Source organism: Syngnathoides biaculeatus, chromosome 6 (genome assembly GCF_019802595.1).
Source record: "Syngnathoides biaculeatus isolate LvHL_M chromosome 6, ASM1980259v1, whole genome shotgun sequence".
In the NCBI taxonomy this organism is placed as follows: domain Eukaryota; kingdom Metazoa; phylum Chordata; class Actinopteri; order Syngnathiformes; family Syngnathidae; genus Syngnathoides; species Syngnathoides biaculeatus.
The window spans coordinates 6,781,437-6,801,616 of NC_084645.1; positions in this window are offsets into that span (position 1 = coordinate 6,781,437).

Sequence of the window (20,180 nt, forward strand, 5' to 3'; positions counted from 1 at the left end):
GGATTCCAGTCTAACCTCATCTGTCAGCCTATCCATTACCACTGCAAACAGGAAGGGGCTCAGAGCTGATCCCTGATGCAGTCCCACCTCCACCTTAAATTCCTCTGTCACACCTAAGGCACACCTCACCATTGTTCTGCTGCCATCATACATGTCCTGTACTATTTTAACATACTTCTCTGCCACACCAGACTTACGCATGCAGTACCACAGTTCCTCTCTTGGTACTCTGTCATAGGCTTTCTCTAGATCCACAAAGACGCAATGTAGCTCCTTCTGACCTTCTCTGTACTTTTCCACGAGCATCCTCAAGGCAAATAATGCATCTGTGGTACTCTTTCTAGGCATGAAACCATACTGTTGCTCGCAGATACTTACTTCTGTCCTGAGTCTAGCCTCCACTACTCCTTCCCATAACTTCATTGTGTGGCTCATCAACTTTATTCCTCTATAGTTCCCACAGCTCTGAACATCCCCTTTGTTCTTAAAAATGGGAACTAGAACACTTTTAAACCATTCTTCAGGCATCTTTTCACCCGCTAGTATTCTGTTGAATAAGTTGGTCAAAAACTCCACAGCCATCTCTCCAAATTGCTTCCATACCTCTACCGGTATGTCATCAGGACCAACTGCCTTTCCAGTTTTCATCCTTTGTAATGCCTTTCTGACTTCCCCCTTAGTAATCATTTCCACTTCCTGGTCCTTCACTCTTGCCTCTTCAACTCTTCCTTCTCTCTCATTTTCTTCATTCATCAACTTCTCAAAGTATTCTTTCCATCTATTTAGTACACTACCGGCACCAGTCAACACATTTCCATCTCTATCCTTAATCACCCTGACCTGCTGCACATCCTTCCCATCTCTATCCCTCTGTCTGGCCAACCTGTAGAGATCCTTTTCTCCTTCTTTCGTGTCCAACCTGGTGTACATGTCTTCATATGCCTCTTGTTTAGCCTTTGCCACCTCTACCTTTGCCCTACGTCACATCTCGATGTACTCCTTTCGCCTCTCCTCAGGCCTCTCAGTATCCCACTTCTTCTTCGCTAATCTCTTTCCTTGTATGACTCCCTGTATTATGGGGTTCCACCACCAAGTCTCCTTCTCCCCTTTCCTACCAGATGACACACCAAGTACTCTCCTGCCTGTCTCTCTGATCACCTTGGCTGTCGTCGTCCAGTCTTCCGGGAGCTTCGGTTGTCCATCAAGAGCCTGTCTCACCTCTTTCCGGAAGGCCGCACAACATTCTTCCTTTCTCAGCTTCCACCACCTGGTTCTCTGCTCTACCTTGGTCTTCTTAATCTTCCTACCCACCACCAGAATCATCCTACATACTACCATCCTATGCTGTCGAGCTACACTCTCCCCTACCACTACTTTACAGTCAGTAACCTCCTTCAGATTACATCGTCTGCACAAAATATAATCTACCTGCGTGGTTCTACCGCCGCTCTTGTAGGTCACTATATGTTCCTCCCTCTTTTGGAAATAAGTGTTCACTACAGCCATCTCCATCCTTTTTGCAAAGTCCACCACCATCTGCCCTTCAAAGTTCCTTTCCTGGATGCCGTACTTACCCATCACTTCTTCATCGCCCCTGTTTCCTTTACCAATATGTCCATTACAATCTGCACCAATCACAACTCTCTCGCTGTCTGGGATGCTCAGAACTACTTCATCTAGTTCCTTCCAGAATTTCTCTTTCAACTCTAGGTCACATCCTACCTGTGGTGCATAGCCGCTAACCACATTATACATAACACCCTCAATTTCAAATTTTAGTCTCATCACTCGATCTGATACTCTTTTCACCTCCAAGACATTCTTAGCCAGCTCTTCCTTTAAAATAACCCCTACTCCATTTCTCTTCCCATCTACTCCGTGGTAGAATAATTTAAACCCTGCTCCCAAACTTCTAGCCTTACTACCTTTCCACCTGCTTTCTTGGATGCACAGAATATCAACCTTTCTCCTAATCATCATGTCAACCAACTCCTGAGCTTTTTCTGTCATAGTCCCAACATTCAAAGTCCCTACACTCAGTTGTAGGCTCTGTGCATTCCTCTTTTTCTTCTGACGCTGGATCCGGTTTCCTCCTCTTCTTTGTCTTCGACCCACAGTAGCTGAATTTCCACCGACGCCCTGCAGGTTAGCAGTGCCGGGGGCGGGCGTTGTTAACCCGGGCCACGACCGATCCGGTATGGGATTCTTTAGATGAACGCTCATATTTGTTTGGCACAGTTTTTACGCCGGATGCCCTTCCTGACGCAACCCTCTGCATTTATCCGGGCTTGGGACCGGCCTACAGATTGCACTGGTTTGTGCCCCCATAGGGCTGCATTTGAGAGAGATAATCTAAAGAGAAAAATAAAAAAAAAAAAAAATCATACATGGTGATTTATATATTTTTCTCTTTTTAATCTAAAGAGAAAAATATATAAATCACCATGTATGATTTTTTTTAATGATTTATTTGTGTGATACATCTGCAAATCAGTATTTGAACACCTGAAAAAACCAATGTTAATATTTGGCACGTGAGACTTTGTTTGCAATTACAGAGGTCAAACGTAGTTGTTCACCAGGTTTGCACACACTGCAGGAGGGATTTTGGCCCACTCCTCCACACAGACCTATTCTAGATCAGACAGGCTTTTGGGCTGTCACTGAGAAACACGGAATTTCATCTCCCTTCATAGATTTTCTATTGGATTTAGGTCTGAAGATTGTCTAGGCCACGTCAGAACCTTGATATGCTTCTTATGGAGCCACTCCTTGGTTTTCCTGGCTGTGTCCTTCGAGTCATTGTCATGTTGAAAGACCCAGCCACGACCCATCTTCAATGCTCTGACTGAGGGAAAGAGGTTGTTCCCCAAAATCTCACAATACATGGCAGCAGTCATCCTCTCCTTAATACAGTGCAGTCATCCTGTCCCATGTGCAGAAAAACACCCTCAAAGCATGATGCTACCACCCCCATGCTTCACAGTAGTACTGTACTGGTGTTATTGGGATGGAACTCATCATTCATCTTCCTCCAAACACGGTTAGTGGAATTATGACTAAAAAGTTCCATTTTAGTCTCATCTGACCACAAACTTTTCTCCCATGACTCTTCTGTATGATCCAAATGGTCATTGGAAAACTTAAAACCTGTGTTGACATGCTGGTTTAAGCAGCAGCTGGAATATCCCCTTTTCACACACTCCCCATCCACAAAAAAAGCATTACCTCAACTGTACCCATTACTTGGTAAGGTATGCCACACAAGTTACAGTTACATCAACATGAACCAATAACTTCAATATTCAAGCAACAAACTAGTGCAGTATTGACATGACAACACAGTACAATAAATACCTAAACATAAACAAGCTCATTATTCCCATTAAACTTCTCTAAAGACTTAACTGACAGATGAATACAGTACATAAGTGTGTGTGTGCGTTCTTCCGTGCATATATGAAAACGTAAAAATAAGTGGTTTGATTTTGGGGGCATAGAACCACATATACACCATTGCTCCCACCACCATAGTTTTGATGTGAAGACCAAGAAAAAGTGACAAGATTATCCAACTGTTTAATTAACAGAGTTGTGGTTATTTTAGGCAGGGAGAAGCACTTACTTACGTGATGTCAGCCATATAGCATGTTAAACCAGTTTACAGTCCGGACTACAATGAAGTTGAACGTTCTCACTTTACATAGTGAATATTACAGTGAAGAAAATGAGTATTTGAACACCCTGCTATATTGCAAGTTCTCCCACATAGAAATCATGGAGGAGTCTGAAATTTTCATCATAGGTGCATGTCCACTGTAAGAGAGATCATCTAAAAAGAAAAATCCAGAAATCACAATGTATGATTTTTTAAATCATTTATTTGTGTGATATACCTGCAAATACGTATTTGTACACCTGTCTATCAGCTAAAATTCTGACCCTCAAAGACCTGTTAGTCCACCTTTAAAAGTCCACCTCCACTTCATGTATTATCCTGAATTAGATGCACCTGTGGGAGGTCGTTAGCAGCATAAAGACACCTGTCCGCCCCATACAATCAGTAAGACTCAAACTTGTAACACGGCCAAGACCAAAGACCTGCCCAAAGACACCAGAGACAAAATTGTACTACTCCACATGACTGGAAAGAGCTATGGAGAAATTCCCAAGCAGCTTGGTGAAAAAAAGGTTCACTGTTTGAGAAATCATTAGAAAATGGAAGAAGCTAAACATGACACTCAATCTCAATTGGAGTGGAGCCCCATGTAAGATATCACCTCGTGGGGTCTCAGTGACCGTGAGACAGGTAAGGAATCAGCCCAGGAATATAAGACCGGACTTGGTCAATGACCTGAAAAGACCTGGGACCACCGTTTCCAAGGTGACTGTTGGAAATGCACTAAGACGTCATGGTTTGAACTCATGCATGGCACGGAAGGTTCCCTTGCTTAAACCAGCACATGTTAGGGCCCGTCTTAAGTTAGCCAATGACCATTTAGATCATACAGAGGAGTCATGGGAGAAAGTTTTGTGATCAGATGAGACCAAATTGAAACTTTTTGATAATAGTTCCACTAACCGTGTTTGGAGGAAGACAAATGATGAGTTCCATCCCAAGAATACATCCCTACTGTGAAGCATGGGGGTAGTTGCATCATGCTTTGGGGGTGTTTTTCTGCACATGGGACAGGATGACTGCACTGTATTAAGGAGAGGATGAGGCCACATATTGTGAGATTTTGGGGAACAACCGCTTTCCCTCAGTCAGACCATTGAAGATGGTGTCGTGGCTGGGTCTTTCAACAAGACAATGACCCGAAGCACACAGCCAGGAAAACCCAGGAGTGGCTCCATAAGAAGCATGTCAAGGTTCTGGCGTGGCCTAGCCAGTCTCCAGACTTAAACCCAATAGAAAATATTTGGAGGGAGCTGAAACTCCGTGTTTCTCAGTGACAACCCAGAATCCTGTCTGATCTAGAGAAGACCTGTGTGGAGGAGTGGGCCAAAATCCCTCCTGTTGTGTCTGAAAACCTGGTGAACAACTACAGGAAACGTTGACCTCTGTAATTCCAAACAAAGGCTAATGTACCAAATATTAACATTATTTTTCTCAGGTGTTCAAACACTTGCTTACAGCTGTATCACACAAATAAATCTTTATAAAAATCATACATTGGGACATTTTTCTTTTTAGATTATCTCTCTCACAGTGGACATGCACCTACAATGAAAATTTTAGACCCTTCCATGATTCCTAAGTGGGAAAACCTGCAATATAGTAGGGTGTTCAAATCCTTATTTTCTTCACTGTAAATGCTACCACAGCCATAGTTTTGTTGGAATTATTTTTGCATAAAATATTCAATATGGTCAGAGCAATCATGTGTGGCTATTTGAATGAGTGAAATTTTCAACAGTTTTACATCTGTTGTTAAAACCTTTCTATTTATACATGCCCTGCAATTGGTTGGTGACCAGTTCAGGGTGTACCCCATCTTATGCCCAACAATAGATGGGATAGGCTCCAGCACACCTGTGACTGTAATGAGGTTAAGTGGCTCAGATAACGAATGGATGGGTGGATGGATTTTTCTTTACATTTCAAAGATGTCCGTGTGTATGTGACATTTGAACTTGAACCAGCCCTTTTTTGCCCATAGGTCACCCCTGTAGAAGCTTATGATCCCAAAAGAGTCTGTTTAGAATATAGATGTTAGAACCTAACAATGGAGTTTATTTTTTTGTATGTGGTTTTATTTTGTATTTTCTGTCTGACTTTTCAAAGCTTTGACTAAGGTAAAAATGTGCAAAATACTAAAACGTCTTACCTGGCTTTCAGGCTTTTCTGTTCCTATGCATACATGTGTTTGCTGAGATTGGTATCTATTGAACAGAACCCTATGCTAATCTTTCTATTTGAGCTTTTAAGGCACCGTAACAGGAGAAGACATACAGTAGCATTATAAAGTCCTCTGTGGGTAGTTTAGTATAATTGTATTGAAGCACGCAATGGTTCTTGCTCTTTGTTTTTATACAGGCTCAGAGAATCAAATCACATACTCAACGCATTCATATACTTGCACTCAGACACACATCAGTCTGAAATGTTTTGTCACTGTTTTAAGGAGCATCTTAAAAGCCTGTGACACAGCATGACAATAGTTCCTTCTAAAAATGTCCTGTTCCTGTAAGGCACTCATCAATCCCATCAAAAACCTGCACTCTCTCCTCTAAAAACACAAAGAGTCAGTGCACCCGAGCAGTGCTTGTTGCAATTAATAATGTTGCTCTTTTCCTGTCATGTTTTTCTCCTAGATCTCTGTTTTTGTGAGGATTGGATGTCAGCTCTCATCTGCCTTGTAATACTCATGTCGGATTGCAGAGCATTTATTTCAGGGTCAGGCAACTGTATCTGGGTTTAGGATTTGAAGTACTTGGGCTTTGTTTGATTTACATCAGTACACCTTTCCAATGCTTCAAAACTAGGCCAACCACTGAATTAATTTCTGTGTCCTTGTGTTTTTTCAGGTATGAAAATGTTTGCAGCCAGGGTGTACATGTATTTCCTTGACCTCTTTTTTCTCTTTTTCATGTTCTGCCTTTGGAACATTTTCCTCTTGTTTTCATTAGGTCTCCTGCTTCATTAGACCATGAGAACATTCAAGTTATGATAGTTGTAATCTTGGAAAAAAAAATTTAAAGCTAAGCCTACTATACAAATAATGATTTTTGCAATCTTAAAATACTTTTTTCTTAATCTGTAACATAACCCACACCTCAAGATGGGCATTTATGTTTGAGCATACAGGTCTGCATACGTGCCTTTTTTTCTGGGTTTTTCCAAAAGGACCATTGGTGTGAATGTTGTAAAATGTTCATCCATTCATCTATCCAGCCATCCAATTCTCTGTCCCACTTATCCTCACAAGGGTCGTGGGCATGCTGGAACCTATTCCAGGTGTTTATGGACAAGAGACAGGGTACACCCAGAGCTGGGCGCCAGCCGATCCAAGGCACAAAAAAAAATGCATTCACACTTAAATTCACACCTCCGGACAATTTATGATTTTGGAATGTGAGAGAAATTGAACTACCCAGAGAAAACCCAGGCAAACACGGGGAGAACTTGCAAACTTCACATAGGCGGGGCCAGATCTGCAACCAGGTCCTTGAACTGTTAAGTAGATACGCTAACCATTTGTGCGACGTGCCCCCAACGCTAATGTATAAAAATAAAAGCCTTGCTATGGAAAATAGTTTACGCCATCTGGGAAACCCACTTCTATACAAAAACAACAACAGTGAGTGACAGGTTTGTTTTAATTCACGGTTGTTTCCATGTTCCTGATTCAGGGAACTTCTTGATTCCATTCCACATCAAAGTTTTTTTAAATTTTTATTTATTTTGGGAAATGCATCTTTCTTTACATACATCTACAGTATGATGATATGTAGATCATGTGCCGTTTGGCATCCTCACTCAAGACGGTGCAGAATCAGGATTAAAAACATCCGTCTTGTCTTTCTGTCCGTACCTAGCCTAAAAAAAGAAGGCATTTACAGAGCTCTGCTTTACCGGCATGACATTACTTCAGCATGACAATTGTGTAGGAACTAAAAGTGCATCATTTTATAAGAAGTAAGTCTGTTGGAAAACCTTCAGGACTGGTGCAAAAAACATGTTTTTAAAACACAAACATAAATTGTCCCTTTGAAGTAATGCTTATGGAGTCTAATCCTCAGCCTCCCTGGTAAGGTCTATTCAGGCATACTGGATAGGGGGGTCCGTCAGGAAGTCGAATCTCGGATCCAGGAGGAGAGATGTGGTTTTCGTCCTGGCCATGGAACAGTGGACAAGCTCTACACCTTCGGCAGGATCCGAGAGGGTGCCTGGGAGTTCACCCAACCAGTCTACATGTGTTTTGTGGACTTGGAGAAGCCCTTCGACCGTGTCCCTCGAGGAGTCCTGTGGGGGGTTCTCAAAGGCGAAGCTCTCAATTTACCAGTCGATCTACGTTTCTACCCTCACCTATGGGCACCAGCTGTGGGTCGTGACCGAAAGAACATGATCCTAGATACAAGCGGCCGAAATGAGTTTCTTTCGCAGGGTGTCCGGGCTCTCCCTTCGAGATAGGGTGACAAGCTCGGTCATCCGGGAGGGGCTCAGTGTCGAGCTGCAGCTCTTCCACATTGAGAGGAGCCAGATGAGGTGGCTGGGGTATCTGATTCGGATGCCTCCCGGACGCCTCCCTGGTGAGGTGTTCCAGGCATGTCCCACTGGAAAGAGACCCTGGGGATGACCAAGGACACACTGGAGAGACTGTCTCTCGGCTGGCTTGGGAACGCCTCGGGATCCTTCCGGAAAAGCTGGAAGAAGTGTCTGGGGAAAAGGAAATTTAGGTATCCCTCCTGAAGCTACTTCCCCCGCCACCCAATCCGTAGAAGCGGTAGAAGATGGATGGATGGATGGATGATACACTGTATTTAATTTCTACCCAAATACATGATTCTGTGAAATGTTCTGGAGGTGTACAAATTAAGGATGACAGTTTCCCATCAGTCCTGTTTTGCAACTTGGTACCCGTTGCCATAGTATGTCATTGATTTTATTTCCCCCCTTTTCATGTAGAATGTAAACTACGCCAGTTCCCACCAACTTCACCTGGGAGTGCTCAGTCCAACCATTGATGACGATGACAACAAGTGTCTGGTGGTTGTGAACAGCAAACCCAGATTGCTGGAATGCACCTATGCAGCCACCAAGCACATGAAGCTTACTTGGACTTTCACTCCAGTAAAGACATGTTTGAGTTTAATTCAAAATTATTGCTTTTAACGAGCAAAATCTCCCTGTGCAAATTCACCTTCAATGAATTAACATAGGTTAAATCTTATAGGAATTAATTTAAAGGGAATGGGAGGGCCGCAATGCACCATTTTGCTAATATTTTACGGTTTTTATGCTGAATACGAATCTTACATCCATTATGAAGAAAACATTTTTATTTTTAATTATCTGCAACAAATGATTGCACATTGCTGTATCCGCCAGGAAAGGACAGAAACGTGGTGGAGAAAGCCGATCAGGGACGTGACATAGGACGTTTTGACAACAACATGGATCCCTGAGGAACACAAATGACATTTCCAATAATTCGAGCGATGAACATTATTTTGAAAGGTCCCACGAAAACACCGAAGAATACGAACTTTATGAAGGCATTAAAGGTTATCAATTTGAGCCAGTTAGACAGCGTACACGTTCAAATTCAGATTAAGTAACCAGCGATGAAGATGCTGACACAGCAGTCAGACCCATTTGTGGAGGATATGCCCCGTGTTGGAAATATAAACTGGTAAGCGTTTGTGAAATTCTTGTTTGGTTTAGTTAGTCATAAACTGATAAATAGTAAAGGCTTCATTATCCTGAATGTACAATGGAGAAAACAAGTATTTGAACACCCTGTTATATTTGAAGTTCTCCCACTTAAAAATCATGGCGGGGTCTGAAATTTCCATCGTAGGTGCATGTCCACTGTGAGAGATATTCTTAAAAGAAAAATCCAGAAATCCCAATGTATGATTTTTTTTAACAATTTATGTAATTTGTGTAATCCAGCTGCAAATAAGTATTTGAACACCTGAGAAAACCAATGTTAATATTTGGTACAGTAGCCTTTGCAAATACAGAGGTCAAACATTTCCTGTAGTTGTTCACCAGGTTTGCACACACTGCAGGAGGGATTTTGACCCACTCCTCCACACAGATCTTGTCTAGATCAGACAGGTTTCTGGGCTCTTGCTGGGAAACACGGAGTTTCAGCTCCCTCCAAAGATTTTCTGTTGGGTTTTGGTCTGGAGACTAGCTAGGCCACGCCAGAACCTTGATATGCTTCCGATGGAGCCACTCCTTAGTTTGCCAGGCTGTGTGCTTCAGGTCATTGAATCACTGGCAAGTGGCTTTGATTAGTAAGGGAGAACTTAGAAAGGCATTCAATAGAATGAAAAATGGAAAGACAGTTGTTCCCAATGACATACCAGTGGAGGTATGGAATCAATTTGTTGAGGTGGGTGTGGAGTTTTATTACCAACTTATTCAATAGAATACTAGCGGGAGAGAAGATGCCAGAAGAATGGAGGAAAAGTGTGCTCGTCCCCATTTTTAAGAACAAAGGCGATGTTCTGAACTGTGGAAACTACAGAGGAATAAAGATGATGAGCCAAACAATGAAGTTATGGGAAAGAGTAGTGAAGGCGAGACTCAGGACAGAAGTAAGTATCTGCGAGCAACAGTATGGTTTCATGCGTAGAAAGAGTACCACAGATGAAGTATTTGCCTTGAGGATTCTCATGGAAAAGTATAGAGAGGGTCAGAAAGAGCTACATTGTATCTTTGTAGACGTAGAGAAAGCCTATGACAGAGTACCAAGAGAGGAATTGTGGTACTGCATGCGCAAGTCTGGTGTGGCGGAGAAATATGTTAGAATAGTACAGGACATGTATCAGGGTAGCAGAACAGCGATGGGATGTGCCATTGGTGTATCAGAAGAATTTAAGGTAGAGGTGGGACTGCATCACGGTTACGCGCTGAACCCCTTCCTGTTTGCGGTAGTAATGGATAGGTTGACAAACGAGGTTAGACCAGATTGCCTTTGGACCATGATGTTCGCACATGATATTGTGATCTGCAGTAAAAGCAAAGAACAGGCGAAGGAACACTTAGAAAGATGGAGGTACGCACTGGAAAGGAGAGGAATGAAGATTAGCTGAAGTAAAACAGAATATATCTGCGTGAATGAGAGGGGCGGAAGAGGAAGAGTGAAGCTCCAGGGAGAAGAGATAGCGAAGGTGGACGACTTCAAATACTTTGGGTCAACAATACAGAGCAATGTAGAGTGTGGTAAGGACGTGATGAAACGGGTCCGAGCAGGATGGAACAGTTGGCGGAAGGTGTCTGGTGTTCTATTTGACAGAAGAGTATCCGCCAGGATGAAGGGCAAAATTTATAAAACAGTGGTGAGGCTGGCCATGATATACGGATTAGAGACGGTGGCACTGAAGAAACAACAGGAAGCAGAAATGGAGGTGGCAGAAATGAAGATGTTGAAGTTCTCGCTCGGAGTGGCCAGGTTGGATAGGATTAGAAATGAGCTCATTAGAGGGACAGCCAAAGCTGGATGTTTTGGAGACAAGATTCGAGAGAGCAGACTTTGATGGTTTGGACATGTTCAGAGGCGAGAGAGTGAGTATGTTGGTAGAAGTGTGCTGAGGATGGAGCTGCCAGGCAAAAGAGCGAGAGGAAGACCAAAGAAAAGGTTGATGGATGTTGTGAGGGAGGATATGAAGACTGAGTGTTAGAAAGGAAGATGCACGAGATCTGTATCATCTTCAGATACATAATTAACAATGGAGTCCTCCTGTTCATCAGCTGCTCTATCCTCTTTTTTTCTTCACAACATAGTGTCCAAAGGCTTTCAGTTTGAGCCACTGTCTGTGTCGTCCTGGTCACTTTTTTTCTGATGCACGATTCTGAATGTCAGGGAGGCATAACTTCTATTTCCTGTGTGATTCTATTAAGTTGGTGTACTTCTTCAGCTTAGTGGGATGAATCCTCTGTTGAGCGAAAGAAATATCAATGAGCCAGAAGGGAATTTCTGTGTGTGTGTGTGTGTGTTGTGTGTGTGTGTGTGTGTGTGTGTGTGTTGTGTGTGTGTGTGTGTGTGTGTGTGTGTGGTGTGTGTGTGTGTGTGTGTGTGTGTGTGTGTGTGAGTGAGAATGCACACGAGCATGACTGACAAACAGGGCAGCTGTTTAGCATATATACAGTTAGAACAAATACACAACAAATTCATTTACTGTATGACTTACTGCAACGTGTTTTCTCAAGGTAGACATCGAGCTTTTGTTGGTTGAAATTTTCATATTTGGGCAGATGACATGTCGTGATGAAGTTGTTGTTTTTTTTTAATACTGAAGTGTAAACATGGACTTAATAAGAGACTTGGCTGTTGTGCCTCCTGAAATTGGGAATCACATGTATCCTCCATTTCTTCAAGGGGGTCTTGATTTCTTCGGCGATTCTTAATGGAGTCAGACGCTTTAGAGAGCCTGCAAAGACTGTGTGGCTATAGTGTGTGTGTGTTTTTTTTAGTTTTTTTTTATTGTTCAAATGGAGTCAAACATTCTAGTGACTACATTTGATTGGTTAAAAGTGCTTGATTAAAAAGCCTCAAAAACACCCAAAAAGTGACCAGACAAGTTATGAATTGATAATGATAAATAGATACTATCAAAAGTAGCGAATGGAGTGCAGCTCAATGTAATGGAGGAAAAAGTACAATTTCTTCTTACAATAAATACTCAAGTAAAAGTAAGTATGTTGGCTCAAAAGTACTTTCATAAGTACAATTTCTCCTTAATGTTACTTGAGTAAATGTAACAAAGTAAGTGCAGTGGAGTAAATATAGCGCCTTCCTACCCACCTGTGGTTTTTAATCATTCTGATTTGAATTGTAAATGCAGCTAGGTATAAAAGGGTTTTAGGGGCTAGAGAAAGGGACTGAACAGAAGGGAAATTTCTTAAAGATTTTGTACAATATTTTTTGTGTTATCCATTGCTCCTGCTCTCTTCTGAACATATTATATAATAACAGAATATAAAATAATACAATGCAGCCCAATGGGGGCACAAACCAGTGCAATCTGTAGGCCGATCCCAAGCCCGGATAAATGCAGAGGGTTGCGTCAGGAAGGCCATCCGGCGTAAAAACTGTGCCAAACAAATATGAGCGTTCATCTAAAGAATCCCATACCGGATCGGCCGTGGCCCGGGTTAACAACGCCCACCCCCAGCACTGCTAACCTGCAGGGCGTCGGTGGAAATTCAGCTACTGTGGGTCGAAGACAAAGAAGAGGAGGGTCAGAAGAAAAAGAGGAATGCACAGAGCCGACAACTGAGTGTAGGGACTTTGAATGTTGGGACTATGACAGGAAAAGCTCAGGAGTTGGTTGACATGATGATTAGGAGAAAGGTTGATATTCTGTGCATCCAAGAGAGCAGGTGGAAAGGGAGTAAGGCTAGAAGTTTGGGAGCAGGGTTTAAATTATTCTACCACAGAGTAGATGGGAAGAGAAATGGAGTTGGGGTTATTTTAAAGGAAGAGCTGGCTAAGAATGTCTTGGAGGTGAAATGAGTATCAGATCGAGTGATGAGACTAAAATTTGAAATTGGGGGTGTTATGTATATGTATGTGGTTAGCGGCTATGCCCCACAGGTAGGATGTGACCTAGAGTTGAAAGAGAAATTCTGGAAGGAACTAGATGAAGTTGTTCTGAGCATCCCAGACAGCGAGAGAGTTGTGATTGGTGCAGATTGTAATGGACATATTGGTAAAGGAAACCGGGGCGATGAAGAAGTGATGGGTAAGTACGGCATCCAGGAAAGGAACTTTGAGGGACAGATGGTGGTGGACTTTGCAAAAAGGATGGAGATGGCTGTAGTGAACACTTATTTCCAGAAGAGGGAGGAACATATAGTGACCTACAAGAGCGGAGGTAGAAGCACGCATGTGGATTATATTTTGTGCAGACGATGTAATCTGAAGGAGGTTACTGACTGTAAAGTAGTGGTAGGGGAGAGTGTAGCTCGACAGCATAGGATGGTAGTATGTAGGATGACTCTGGTGTTGGGTAGGAAGATTAAGAAGACAAAGGTAGAGCAGAGAACCATCTGGTGGAAGCTGAGAAAGGAACAATGTTGTGCGGCCTTCCGGAAGAGCTGAGACAGGCTCTCGATGGACAACCGAAGCTCCTGGAAGACTGGACGACGACAGCCAAGGTGATGAGAGACAGGCAGGAGAGTACTTGGTGTGTCATCTGGTAGAAAAGGGGAGAAGGAGACTTGGTGGTGGAACCCCAAAGTACAGGGAGTCATACAAGGAAGAAGTGGGACACAGAGAGGACTGAGGAGAGGTCGAAAGGAGCACATCGAGATGCGACGTAGGGCAAAGGGAGAGGTGGCAAAGGCTCAACAAGAGGCATATGAAGACATGTACACCAGGTTGGACACGAAAGAAGGAGAAAAGGATCTCTACAGGTTGGCCAGACAGAGGGATAGAGATGGGAAGGATGTGCAGCAGGTAAGGGTGATTAAGGATAGAGATGGAAATGTGTTTACTGGTGCCAGTAGTGTGCTAAATAGATGGAAAGAATACTTTGAGAAGTTGATGAATGAAGAAAATGAGAGAGAAGGAAGAGTTGAAGAGGCAAGAGTGAAGGACCAGGAAGTGGAAATGATTGCTAAGGGGGAAGTCAGAAAGGCACTACAAAGGATGAAAAATGGAAAGGCAGTTAGTCCTGATGACATACCGGTAGAGGTATGGAAGCAATTTGGAGAGATGGCTGTGGAGTTTTTGACCAACTTATTCAACAGAATACTAGCGGGCGAAAAGATGCCTGAAGAATGGAGGAAAAGTGTTCTAGTTCCCATTTTTAAGAACAAAGGGGATGTTCAGAGCTGTGGGAACTATAGAGGAATAAAGATGATGAGCCACACAATGAAGTTATGGGAAAGAGTAGTGGAGGCTAGACTCAGGACAGAATGTAAGTATCTGCGAGCAACAGTATGGTTTCATGCCTAGAAAGAGTACCACAGATGCATTATTTGCCTTGAGGATGCTCGTGGAAAAGTACAGAGAAGGTCAGAAGGAGCTACATTGTGTCTTTGTGGATCTAGAGAAAGCCTATGACAGAGTACCAAGAGAGAAACTGTGGTACTGAATGCGTAAGTCTGGTGTGGCAGAAAAGTATGTTAAAATAGTACAGGACATGTATGATGACAGGAGAACAATGGAGAGGTGTGCCTTAGGTGTGACAGAGGAATTTAAGGTGGAGGTGGGACTGCATCAGGGATCAGCTATGAGCCCCTTCCTGTTTGCAGTGATAATGGATAGGCTGACAGATGAGGTTAGACTGGAATCCCCTTGAACCAGGATGTTCACAGATGATATTGTGATATGCAGTGAAAGCAGGGAGCAGGCAGAGGAACAATTAGAAAGATGGAGACATCCACTGGAAAGGAGAGGAATGAAGATTAGCCGAAGTAAAACAGAATATATGTGCGTGAATGAGAAAAGTGGAGGGGGAAGAGTGAGGCTACAGGGAGAAGAGATAGCGAGGGTCGACGACTTCAAATACTTGGGGTCAACAATACAGAGCAATGGAGAGTGTGGTCAGGAAGTGAAGAAACGGGTCCAAGCAGGTTGGAACAGCTGGCGAAAGGTGTCTGGTGTGTTATGTGACAGAAGAGTGTCTGGTAGGATGAAGGGCAAAGTTTACAAAACAGTGGTGAGCCCGGCCATGATGTACGGATTAGAGACGGTGGCACTGAAGAAACAACAGGAAGCAGAAATGGAGGTGGCAGAAATGAAGATGTTGAAGTTCTCGCTTGGAGTGGCCAGGTTGGATAGGATTAGAAATGAGCTCATTAGAGGGACAGCCAAAGCTGGATGTTTTGGAGACAAGATTCGAGAGAGCAGACTTTGATGGTTTGGACATGTTCAGAGGCGAGAGAATGAGTATATTGGTAGAAGGATGGAGCTCCCAGGCAAAAGAGCGAGAGGAAGACCAAAGAGAAGGTTTATGGATGTGGTGAGGGAAGACATGAGGGCAGTTGGGGTTAGAGAGGAAGATGCAGGAGATAGGCTAAGATGGCAAAAGATGACACGCTGTGGCGACCCCTAACGGGACAAGCCGAAAGGAAAAGAAGAAGAAGAATATAGAATAATACACCACCCCATGAATTGTCACCTTATTGTGGTGGAGGGCTTTGTGTGTCCCAGTGATCCTAGGAGTGTAATTGTTTGGCCCTTTATGCCCCTAACAGGTTCACCCATGCCAGACAGGTCCTAGGTGCAGGACCGTGCAATGCATGGCTCAAAAGAATCCTGTGATATTTGAAAACATTGGCAAATGTTTTCCCTGGCCCAGATACGGGTCAGGAAGATCCTCCTCCAGAGCCAGGCCTGGTGGCTGGCCTTAAAGGCAAGTGCCAGGCGGGACAGCCCAAAGGGGTATGTATGTCCCCCTTCCCATGGGCTCAACATCTGTAGGATGTACCATAAGGGTCTGGTGCAGTGTGAGTGGGGCTATGTCTGAAGGCAAGCCTTTGCAATCTGATCCTCAGCAACAAAAGCTGGCTCTAGGGATGCATTAACCTTTCTGGGAGAGAAGCAGTCTGAGCTGGCGTGTGGTGTCAAAAATTTTGACCAGCTGGGATTCGGTACCAGTCCTCTCAAGAGGGGTTGGACTCTGTTACACTCTGGAGTTTCACTCTGGAGTTGCCCATGATGACAGGTGCCGAGCACGTGTGGGAATACTGATGCTCCCCCCGCTGGCTTGGTACCTGTACATTGGGGTTCACTTCGGTGAATGAAAGTTTAGTCTCCCTCTGGTGATTGTGGTGCCTACACACCAAACAACAGTTTGGACAACTCAGTCTTTTTGGACTCTTTGAAGGGGGTTTTCGAGAGCAGTCCTGCTGGGGACTCCATCGTTCTGTATCGTAGTCATGATACAGCTTTTGTATTGTACCTTATTTAGTAATACAAATGTGTGTATTTTTTTTGCTGGTCAGTGCAAATTTAATGACCTGTGTATAGCATCTCATTTGTCTATTTGCTTCGCTTTTTCGGGTCGGGTCGCGGGGAAGTAGCTTCAGCAGGGATACCCAGATTTCCCTTTCCCCAGCCACTTCTTGCAGCTCTTCCGGAGGGATCTCAAAATGTTCCCAGGCCAGTCGAGAAACATAGTCTCTTCAGCGTGTCTTGGGTCATGCCTGGGGTCTCTTTCTGGTGGAACCTGCCCAGAACACCTCACCAGGGAGGCGTCCGGGAGGCATTTGAATCAGATGCCCCAGCCACCTCATCTGGCTCCTCTCAATGCTGAGGAGCAGGGCCTTGGCACTGACCCCCTCCCAGATGACTGAGCTTCTCACCCTATCTGTAAGGGAGAGGCCGGTCACCCTGCGGAGGAAACTCATTTCAGCCGCTTGTATCTGGGGTCTTGTTCTTTTGGTCACGACCCACAGCTGGTGCCCATAGGTGAGGGTAGGAACGTAGATCGACTCGTAAATTGAGAGCTTCGCCTTTCGACTTAGCTCCATCTTTACCATAACAGACCGATACAAAGTCCGCATCACTGCAGATACTGCACCGATCGGCCTGTCGATCTCCCACTCCATTCTTCCCTCACTCGTGAATAAGACCCCAAGATACTGGAACTCCTCCAATTTGGGCAGGATCTCATCCCCAACCCGGAGAGGGCACGCCATCCTTTTATGACTGAGGATCATGGTCTCAGATATGGAGGTTATTCTAATCCCAGCCACTTAACACTCGTCTGTGAACCACTCCAGTGAGCATTGGATACCATAGCTTAATGAAGCAAACAGAACCACATCATCTGCAAAGAGCAGGGTTAGATGCAATGCTGAGGCCACCAAACCAGACACATTCTACGCCTCTCCTGTGCCTAGACATTCTGTCCATAAAAGTTATGAACAACATCGGTGACAAAGGGCAGCCTTGGCAGAGTTCAACTCTCACCAGAAATTAGTCTGACTTATTGCCGGCAATGCAGACCAAACTCTGACACCGGTCGTACAGGATCCGAACAGCTCATATCGGGGTGATTGGTACCCCATACTCCTGAAGAACCCCCCTAAAGACTCCCCAAGGGACAGGGTAGAATGCCTTCTTCAAGTCCACAAAACGCACGTAGACTGGTTGGGCGAACTCCCATGTACTCTCAAGGACCCTGCCGAGGGTGTAGAGCTGGTCCACTGTTCCACAGCCATGATGAAAACCACATTACTCCTCCTGAATCTGAGATTCGACTTCCCGACGGACCCTCCTCTCCAGCACCCCTGAATAGACCTTACCAGGGAGGCTGAGGAGTGTGATCCCCCTATAGTATGAACATACCCTCCGGTCTCCCTTCTGAAAATTGGGGACCACCACCCCAGTCTGCCAACCCAGACTCAGCTTCCTCAAGGGAAGGCGTGTTGGGGGAATTGAGGAGGTCGTCAAAGTATTCTCCCCATAAACTCACAACATCCCGAGTTGAGGTCAGCAGTGCCCCATCCCCACTATACACAGTGTTGGCAATGCACTGTTTCCCCCTCCTGAGACACTGGATGGTGGACCAGAATTCCCTCGAAGCCATCTTGAAGTTGTTCTCCATGACCTTAATGAACTCCTCCCACACCAGGGTTTTTGCCTCAGTAATCACCGAAGCTGCATTCCGCTTGGCCAGGTGGTACCTATCAGCTGCCTCGGGAGTCCCACAGGGCAAAAATGCCCGATAGGACTCCTTCTTCAGCTTGGCAGGATCCCTCACTGTTTATGTCTCCCAACATGTTCAGGGAGAGTTGCTGGCGACCACCTTACGGCCACAGCTCCGGTCGGCCGCCTCAGCAATGGAGGCGCGGAACATCATCCACCTAACCCGGAACATGAGCAAAGTTCTTTCGGAGGTGGGAGTTGAAATTCCTTCTGACAGTGGATTATGCCATCCATCATTCGCAGCAGACCCTCACAATACATTTGGGCCTGCCATGTCAAACCGGCATCTTTCCCCACCATCGGAGCCAACTCACCACCAGGTAATGATCCGGTGAATGCTCCGCCCCTCTCTTCACCTGAGTGTTCAAGACATGTGGTCGCAAGTCTGATGACATGACCACGGAGTTGATCATCGAACTGCGACTTAGGGTGTCCTGGTAACAAATGTACATGTGGACACCCTTCAGCCTGAACATGGTGTTTGTTATGGACAGTTTGTGATGAGCACAGAAGTCCACTTGAGTTCTGACGGGGGGGTGGGGGCGTTCTACCCAATCACGCCCTTCCAGGTCTCACTGTCATTGCCCATGTAGGCATTAAAGTCACTCAGCAGAATGATGGAGTCCCCAAAGGGAGCACTATCCATCACTCCCTCTTAGGACTCCAAAAAGGGTGGGTACTCTGAACTGCTGATTGGTGCATTGGCACAAACAACAGTTCCTGACCATGCCCCTACCTGAAGGCAGAGGAAGGCTACCCTCTCATCCACCCAAATAAATCTCTGCGTACAGGCCTCAAGCCCAAGGGTAATAAGCATACCCATGGATGCCGTACTTACCCATCACTTCTCCATCACCCTGTTGCCTTCACCAACATGTCCATTTCAATCTGCACCAATCACAACTCTCTCTGTTTGGGATGCACGGAACTACTTCATCTTGTTCCTTCCAGAAGTTCTATTTCAACTCTAGGTCACATCCTGCCTGTGGGGCATAGCCACTAATAATATAAAACACCCTCAATTTCAAGTTTCAGCCTCATCACTTGATCTTTTCACCTTCAAGACATTCTTAGCCAACTCTTCCTTTACAATAACCCCTATTGAATTTCTCTTCCCATCTACACTATAGTAAAATAATCTGAACCTTGCTCCTAAACGTCTGGCCTTACTACCTTTCCACCTGCTCTCTTGGATGCACAAATCATCAACCTTTCTCCTAATTATCATGTCAACCTTTTCCTGTCATAGACCCAACATTCAAAATCCCTATACTCAGTTCTAGGCTCTGTGGATTCCTCTTCTGCGACAAATCCGCTTTCCACCTCTTCTTTGTCTTCGACCTATATTAGCTGAATTTCCACCGACGCCCTACACGTTAACAGTACCGGGGGCGGGCGTTGTTAACCTGGGCCACAACTGATCCATTATAGTTATTTTTAGATGAATGCCTATATTTGTTTGGCACAGTTTTACGCCGGATGCCCTTCCTGACGCCTCCTCTACTACTTTAGGATGGTTCCATTCAGAACACAGAGTCTCAGCGTTGTTTGGAGATGGTGGAAAGCAGTCAGTCAGAGTTTAGTGTCCAACTGGCCATTCAGAACTGCAGCGGACAAATGGTTGATGATGATGATTGAAATGATGACTTTGGCAAGTATATGCCCTACGACAAAATCCAGTAACAATACACTCCAATACAAAACTGCAACCCAAAATGGATCATTAATGGCATGACGTCAGTTAAAACAGAAATTAGTTGGTATTAGCAGATTTCACCACGTTTCGAAAATGTAATGGAAAAAATAAGAGAACGGATTTAAATAATATTATTCCAT